Below are 9,709 nucleotides of genomic sequence, written 5' to 3' on the forward strand. Positions count from 1 at the left end.
ATCATCATCATCATCATCATCATCATCACCATCACTAAGATTTTATATGGTTAGATTAATTTATTCTATGTTATGATTATATTACCAGTGCCCTAATCAACAGTCATAATTAATTAAAAGTTATTTAAAATTGTATAGTTTCCATGTTTTATTATTGACATTCTGAACGAAATTTGTCGAAATTTATCAGTAAACGTAGAGTTTGAATCCTTGAGATTAGCGTTTCTTTTGAATTGTTGGCTAGGTTTGTTTTCATTAAAAAAATGCTTCATTTTAAATATTTTATTTGAATCAGAATATTAGTAATGAAATATGATTAACTGTTTCAAAACAAGAGAAGTTATTGCTCGAGGAATAATAGTTCAGGAATTGGGACAAATCTTAAAAATACCATTATTTCTTACTCAGGTGAGCTAAATATACGAAACAATGGTTAAGCAAACAAAATATCAAATGAATGGGTATACCAGTACACATTCATATTAAAATTTACTATTGAACTATGTGATCGAATTGATCACTTTTCTTAATTCAGTTACATATAGGTCTAGATTGATATCCTGGATGAATTAATGTTAGATCACCATTGAAAACCTGGAAGCACTAGACGGTCTTTTCGGCTTTGAGATGGATTTTCTGAAGTTTTAGTGAGAAGCCATAACTGGTGGGGTTCAACCGTATCGGGTGTGAGGCTATTACTCATTGAAGACGATAGCGGACGGTTGCGCAATATCATGGATCGGTTAAAGTTAGACATTAACACCGTTGAATATCGGTTCAGTCGTCTAGAGATCAAGTGTTTGCGCGCGAGACCGAAGGTTCTGGGTTCGAGTACAGTGCGCAGGATCATAGGTGCCCAGTGTTGAAGGGTCCAATTGTAGGATGAAACGGCCATCCAGTGTTGCCAGGTTTTCAATGGTGGTCTAACAACGACCCATCCATTATATCATTCTAAACTCAATAATCTTCACAACCCTATACTAATAAACATAAGTTTCCTTGAGGATAAATTGTTTTTAAATGGCATAGTATTTACGTTCATCATTATTACATTTCACTATCCAAATATTCGTGTTACAAATAACTCATACAATAACTTATTTACGAGTGTTAAGCTTCAAGAATATGATATAAACAAAATAATGTACTTATTTTTGGAAGATATATTACATGCCTTTAGCTATATATTTTGTGATTTACAACATAGACGCTTATCCTGATGATATAATAAGTAAGATGATTACCGTTTACACTGCAACAGCGATAGACAGCTATGATTGTGGATTTCATAGGGATATATATATATATTCAATAGTTGAGTTCATGAATCAATTGAAGCCAGATCACCATGGAAAACATGGAAGCACTGGACGGCCGTTTCGTCCTACCGTGGGGCTCCTCAGAAGTGCGCATCCACGACCCCGCCTCGCGAAATTCGAAACCAGAACCTATCAGTTTCACGCGCTAGCGCTTAACCACTAGACCACTGAGCCAGCATCCAACGGTGTTAATGTCTAAATTCAACCGATCCACGAAATTGGGTGACACATCCACCAATGTCTTCAATGAGTTACTATCTTACAACAGACTTGATTGAACTCCACTGGTCACTGCTTCTCACTAAAACTCCAGGAAATACCTCATGAAGCCAGTCACTAGTGAGCATATGTTGATTATTATCAGAAGTGGTTTTGTGGATATTGTCAATATTAATTATCAAAATCACTATAATATCCAGAAAACCACCTATATATATATATATATATCAGTCAGTCAGTCAGCTACAACGTAGGACCAGGCACATATATGCATCGGTCCAAGTTGCCATACCTCATTAGCACAACAAGATGAACACCGAATTCATAGAAGTAGTTAAGTGGTGGTAGTTTATAAAGAAAGGTTGTATATAAGGATATAGTATAGGAAGGAAAAAAGTTATGAAGCAATTTTAATCTCAAGGTTTAAGGGAACATAAAGAGTGTATACACCTACGCCATTGTGATCGATTCTGGGTCATATCACCCACAGTCTCCAACCATTGGTTACAATAGTCACGCGGACCCCAACCAAGTAGTCTGCATCTACCAACATGGATCAGGCTAGAAGTTAGTGACTTCGAGCACTGATGCCATGTTTTGGTTTGGCCGCCCCTAACTCTCTTCCAACCATCCCTAATACTAGTCATCATAGAGCGTCGTGGTAATCGGTGTTCAGGCATACGTAACACGTGGCCCAACCATCTCAGTCGATGAAGATTCATCACCTCATCAACTGATTTACCATCATTCCCTAGTACCCTGCGTCTAACCTCACTATTACTTACCCGGTTATCCCAGCAGATGCGAGCAATATTTCTAAGACATCTGTGGTCAAATACTAGTAACCTACGAGTATCTTCTACTCTTAATGGCCATGTTTCGCAGCCGTAAAGTTGAACAGAGCGAACTGCTGCGCAGTATACTCGTCCCTTAATTGATAGACGGATATCTCGTCTTCGCCATAGGTGACGTAAGTTGGCAAAAGCCAAACGAGCTTTTTGAATCCGTGAGAAGGTTTCGTCAGGCATCAACCCATCAGGGCTGATCAGACTTCCAAGATAAGTGAAGTTGTCGACGCGTTCGACTACTTCACTCCCTGTCCTTAGTTCAGGTGTTGACGCAGGCCAGTCCTGGAGTAACAATGTACATTTGGATGGGGAGAAACGCATTCCAAACATCCTGGCATCATTACTCAGTTCTAACAGAAGACTCTGCATTTTGCCAGCGTCTTCACCAAACATGACTATGTCATCTGCGTATTCTAAGTCGATAAGTGGACCTCCTGGTAGAAGATCAATTCCTGAAAATTCAGTCGAAGAGAGTGTTATTTCTAGCAGTGGGTCTATGATGAAGTTAAACAAAAATGGGGATAGTGGACAGCCTTGACGGACACCACTTGAGGTTGTAAAATCATATGACAGTTCGCCATAAGCTCTGACTCGATTCGTAGTGTTCGAGTAAACAGCCTTCACAAGGTTTATTTACTTCTGAGGTACACCTTTCAATGACAGACACTGCCACAGAACCTCTCGGTCTACAGAGTCAAATGCTGCTTTTAAGTCAAGAAAAACTATCATTGTCGGACGCCGATAAGCGTGTCTGTGCTCTAAAACTTGACGAATGGTGAATATGTGGTCGATACAGCCACGACCAGGTCTGAAGCCAGCCTGATTTTCTCGTGTTTGCAGTTCACGAGTCTTAGTTAGGCGCCCGATAATTATTGAGGCTAGTATTTTAGATACTATGTTAGTCAGACTAATCCCTCTATGGTTATCACAGGATGATTTTGGCCCCTTCTTATATATTGGGACAATCAGAGGTTGTGACCAGTCGGATGGGATTACATCCGTTTCCCAGATTTTAGCCAGAATATTAGTCAACCTAATCGCTAAAATCGGACCACCATATTTAAAGACCTCTGGAGCCAATCCATCTGGACCAGCTGCTCTTCCTCGTTTCAGATTAGTTATAGCCTTTTGAACTTCTAGTAGGGTCGGGGGGCCTACGTCAATGTTCCATTCAGGTTTTCTGGGAATAGTGGGTAGTTGTGCAGTAGCTGAAGGCCAGCTAAACTGCTCCTTAAAGTGTTCCGCCCATCGTTCTAAACGTTTGGGTTGAGAGCAGATAAGGGTTCCATCTTTTTCCGAGATCGTCTCACTTACACTTGACTTTTTAATTCCGGTTTCTTTTATTAGTCTGAATAGTTGCCTAGTGTTGCCTACAGCCGCTGCCTTTTCCATCTCTTTTGCTTTCGTTGCCCACCACTGCTCACGATCGTTCCTTAGACTTTTAGTTAAACTAGATCTAATTTGTTTACGCTCTTCGTCGTGTTCAGAGCCTGATGGGATGAGTTTACGCGAATCCATCAGTGAAATAGACTTAGAGGAAATTCACTGGTTTTTTGAAGCCCTATGGTTTAAATGACAAATAGATGTGACTGCTGTTTCCACAGCTGTTCGTATGTCTTTCCAAGCAGCATCTGGGTCAGTCTCGTTTACAGAACTGCCTAGATGTGAACTCAGTTGTTTCTGGAATTCGCATTTGGCTTTCTCGTCCTCCAGTTCAATCCTAATGGGTCTTCTTAGTGTACTTTTCCTGCGTCCATTGAGGCGCAGACAAATGCGCGCTCGTATTAAAGCGTGATCAGAGTCTAAACAAGTATTCCAATACGAGCGACAATCTTCTATTGAGCCTCTCCAACGATGACTGATGACAATATGGTCTATTTGAGTCCATCGTTGGTTTGGTGCAGGTGGTCGCCATCTTAGACGATGTCTCTCCTTATGCTTAAAATTAGTGCTTGCTAAAAATAAACGATTGTCTGAGCATAGTTGCAACAGACGATCACCATTATCGGTTCGTTGAGCTGGAATACTAAAACACCCACCTAAATGTCTTTCTGTTCGATTTAAGCTGCCTACCTGGGCATTAAAGTCACCCGCTACGACTACTATGTCTGAGCGCTTAGCTTTCTGAAGAAGCTCAGAGAGTTTTCTGTAAAAGTCATCTTTCACTTCATCATGGCTGCAGTCAGTGGGAGCGTAGGCAGAGACGATGAAAAGGCAACGACGTGTGTCCCTATCCTTCCGAGTTCTTACGGAGCCATTTAGCCGGACAGCACACAGGCGACTGTTAACGGGGATCCATTCTAGTAGTGCCTGTTCTGCCCTTGTACTTAGTGCTATGCCTACACATGCAAGTCCACGAGAACTAGCCAACGGGTCGCCAGATACACGGAGGGTGTATTTCGTTGGCTGTCCATTTTGGTGAGGTGAGGTCAAGTGAATGACCACACTAGGATCCTGTATGCGTATTTCGGAGGCACAGCATACATCAATGGTACGAGATTCTAGGGTTTTGGCTAAGGAGGCCTGTTGACCAATTTGGCATAGGGTACGTACGTTGAAGGTTCCAATGTGTAGTTTGGAGCGAGGTTTTAGTAGACCTGGGACAGCGTTTCGCGCACTAGAATCGTTGGCCATGGTGACACTTGAGGAGGAAACCGAGAGAGGAAGTTTGGTGTTGAAAGTCAAGGTAGAAGGAATAGTAGGAATTGAAGAAGGAGATTGATTATGAATACAGTGGTCTTGAGTGCTGTTAGGGGTATGAGGGCAGTTATCACTTCCTGGTTGCCCACACCGTGGAAGGGTTCTTCTAGGGGTACCTGAAAAGGAAATTGGGTTAGAAGTGGTCTTAGTGACCTGAGAGCGTGACCGCAGTGCCCAAGGGACAACTGCTTGACGTCGGTCACACACAACCTTTTTGTGGGTAGTTTTTGTGTTAGCTCCGTTCTTCAAAGGACCTTACCGCCGGAGACGGAAATCCGTGGGATAAGGCGAGGTGTGCATTTTTAGGGTCGACCTTTTCTAACCCCACCCTTCCTTGTGGGAAGGCAGCATCGCTGTTATGCTGGTTGTCTGAAGGAAACACCTTACTGCTGTCACACCTCTGTACAGTCAGCAGTACGACTTCGCCTTCGGACCTTGGGTTTGCTGCTTTTAGTCTCACCGCTCTTCAAACGACCTGCCTGGCATGGTAGGACCTTGAGGAACGATTGTTCCAGCCAGTATAGCTCGATTGAATCATCACGATACGCAAGCCCGACCACCACGTCAAGGTAGCAGCGACGGTCGGGATATACATATATACCATAACATTGATGTATATGAAGGAAATATCTATCTTTAAACTATAACCATACATATATTCCATATGGATTTAGTTCATAAACAACTGAAATAAGCTGGTTTAAAATTCCACTCATTATTGTTGCTAAATTACTTACAATCAATTTGCCCTATATTTTAACAATAATTAATGAAAAACAATGATTCTAAAATTTCATTGAATATAGGTCAATCATGTCATCATCATCATCATCAAAGAAATAATTAGATTGATAGAATTCATTCACCATGAAATGACTTAACAATCATGAAGATGATCTTTCATTATTGATCAATCAGTTATAAGTATATAAATTCTATATTAATACATTTGAGGTCCAAATTGTCCAGTAGTAATGATCAACATTGTAAATCTGAGTAACATAGGTTTGAATTTTAGAGCAAGTAAAAATCGCTACTTAATTCAAGGTATATCTCACTGACGAGTAGTAAATAGCACAAAATTTAGACGTAAAGTTTTCTGTAGACTATCTTCAATTGTTTAAAAAAAAGGCTGATTAGCGTTTTTTTGGCGAATTGGTTTTCAACGGTATGGGGTCGCTAACCACAAGCCCAACCCTTTTCCTTTATCCGAGCTTGGGACCGGCAGTAGCCCCTAGAGTAGCTACAGGCGGAGTTTTTTAAAAAGACACTGTTATGTTTAAAAGCAACTAATGCTTGTTTGCTTGCCTACAATGTATACCGTGAGATTTGATTGACTATAGAAAGAAAATCATGACTTTTATGTAAAAGCATAATAATAAAGTCATTTAACATGAATGATAAATAGAAGAACATATAAAAAGCATCAATGATATTGACCATTAAAACATAAGTAGTATATATATATATATAGTTATTATACACAGGTGACTGATAAGTAAACTAAAGAATAACTCATATTAATTTTCGATAGTGTAATAAGCAGACGAAGATTATCAGAACTATGTGATATATTAGCGCAATACATTTCGAACATTCTGATCACTTACATACTTGTTAAGAACATGTATATATAAAAATAAAAAGGTCAACTAGACTGGAAATGAGGGTAATCGAAGTAATCGAAGTTTATTTCTAAATTATTATGAAGTTAAAGATCCGTGAATAATTATTAAAGGTCAACTTAATTTAACTTGTGAGCAAATGAAAATAAAGATAAGACCTAGATCATTCAATCCTTTTAAGTTTAACCTACATCTTTTTTATTCTTCAGTATAATCTAAGTATATGGATACTTGAGTGATATTAGTCCCATTCCTAACCATAATGAGTTAGTCACATAAATATAACATTGATAACATTTCAGGTTAACAAATCCCAATATATTTTCTAGATAATTAACACTACAGTCATGAAATGTTGTTTTCTGATAGAATCCCGGTCAAGATATAACAAGAAGTGCATCAGAGAATAATATCTCCGTTTTCAGTAAGAAAAAACAAAAAATTTAAATATTTTGCGCATATAGCTCAAGTGGTAAAGTTCAACTAATCTATTGTATTAACTAGATAAGAAGTGAAATAAAAGAGTGAAAAGATGGATAGTGTCTGGTAGTTGAATCCAAGACGCGCGTTTTGTCCTATTTGGGACTCGTCAGATCGATGTACCTGCATCTCAGAGTTGTTGTTCACTCTGGGATACAAGCAAACAACATCAAGTGAATTTAAAAGAGTAAATAGTTGAAAAGTGTCATATAGAAAATGGATACCTAAAGAAATTTACTATGAAATACTAAATGACTACTCTATATATTATTAACACAAAAATTTCAGTATAAATGAAATAATATCTTCATAGATTATACTTTTAAAGTACACAAGAATTATCAAACAATTGAAGTGGTACTGAGTAGTAGGTTTTCTGTAGATCATATCTGGTTTAATCTAGTACTTGTTATTTCAATGATGATTTAGGTAATTACATGTTTTTACTATGATTATAATGTTATCTGCAATACTTGTTGCCTAGTTTTTTTTCAGCATAAAAATATACATCAGTCTTCACTATTCAACTATATATTTCCCATCTTTTTTCTCGACTTGTGATACTTCTCATCTTTTCAATTTTCCATCTTAACACTTACCAATTAGAATCCGTCTCAGGTGGAGACAGTTATCCACCTCAGATAATGGATGAAAGGTTGAGCAAGATCATGAATCGATTGACGTTAGATATTAACACTGTTGAATACCGGCTCAGTGGTCTAGCGGTTATGTGTTCACGCACGAACCCATGGTCCCGGGTTTGAGTCCCGTATACGGAACCATAGATGCGCACTGTTGAGAAGTTCCATACTATGACGAAACGGTCGTCCAGTGCCTTCAGGCTTTCGACCGGTGGTTTAGATTGAATCAACTGATTGATTCAACTATTGAAATTACTACAATCTCCACAAATCCATATTATGATAATCAGAATATATCAAGCATTTATTATATGTCATTTTGTAGCTTTATTTATTGCTTACAAGAAGCCTTAAAATTGGATGATCTCATATTATATCGAAAAGTTTATTATTTTCACACTAACTTATAGTTAATGAAGTAGCTAGTTCCACTATTCAACTTTTGTATTAAACAGGTTGAAATATTACCAACTCAGTTGAAATTTAGGTGTTATACAAAATATTGAACACAGAAATTTTAAATCATTATCTATAATAGAATAGAAAGCTTTTATTTTAATACATTACTCACTATTACCAAGTATACTGTAAGGTTTATTTTTTGTTTTAAACATAATAATGCAAGTAGGCGTGTACTTTTCCATTGAAACATCTTACTGTATTTTAAAAGTAGGAATTATAAACGACGTAACCAATAACAACGCGCTTTCTATCCACTCTGAATGAATGTTATGAGGTAAATTATATAAATGATCTCCAAATTACGTGATATAAGTTGTAATTATAAAAATTAACTTTTTTGGGTTCGGTATATTCTAAGAGTTGTAGCCTCAATATTGTGGTTTCAAATGGGTGTTAACTATTTTAAATGATTAACGTTTACTGTATATATATAAAGGTTTTATTGAAATTATTTGTAAGGTAAAAAGTATATTAAAAGAAAATACAAAATCTTAAATAGATGGGTGGAAACAAGTATTATAATGAACGGAAAGCAAATGTTCATTTCATGTAATTGATCCTATTCTGGTATATTTGATCGGAACACCAAGTCAGTAATGGATAAAATATCATAACGATGGATAATGTCAAAATCAGTTTTTATCCAATGTACATGATCGATTAGTTTTTATATGTAGCTATTTGGTAATAATTTTTTTCTGATTCATTTTTACATTGATTGTCTAAATCTTCTCATTGATATTTCGAATTACAGTTGATCAGTCTTTTATTGGCATGTGTGAATCTTGTGCTGATATCCTCAACATTACCTTCAGTTACAATGATTATAAGTAAGGATCAACTGTTGGGTGCAGGCACATCTAGCTGACTAATCTCAATTAGGACGAAACGCCCGTTCTACACTCCACTGCTAACTGCCATCATCTTAGCTTATAAATTTTTCTGATGTTAGAAACATTGTCAGTATTTGTTTATAGTACAGACGATAACGAAAAAAGACAAATCAATACAACGATTAAAAGTTATTTCAGTTAATATTATGTATCAAAAACGACTAACTCCGCCTGTAGCTCCTCCAGGGGCTACTGCCGGTCCCAAGCCCGGGTAAAGGAGGAGGGTTGGGCATGGGGTTAGCGACCCCATCCCGTAGAAAATCAACTCGCTAAAAAAACGCTAACCAGAAAAAATCATTCAAACCATTCAAACTCTGCCCTGGGAGTAGAAGGAAAAATGACGTCTCATGATGAAAGCCGAGTTCCTTCGGAAGTCATGAGGCCGATGCACCTTCTTACAACCAGAGCGACAATTTTTATAGGTACATGGAATGTCCGGACAATGTGGGAGACCAGGCAGAGTCTTCCAAATTTCTGCAGAAATGAGGAAATACAACCTGGAAGTGCTTGGAATCAGTGAAA

Source organism: Schistosoma mansoni (assembly GCF_000237925.1).
Source record: "Schistosoma mansoni, WGS project CABG00000000 data, chromosome 2 unplaced supercontig 0171, strain Puerto Rico, whole genome shotgun sequence".
Lineage (NCBI taxonomy): Eukaryota > Metazoa > Platyhelminthes > Trematoda > Strigeidida > Schistosomatidae > Schistosoma > Schistosoma mansoni.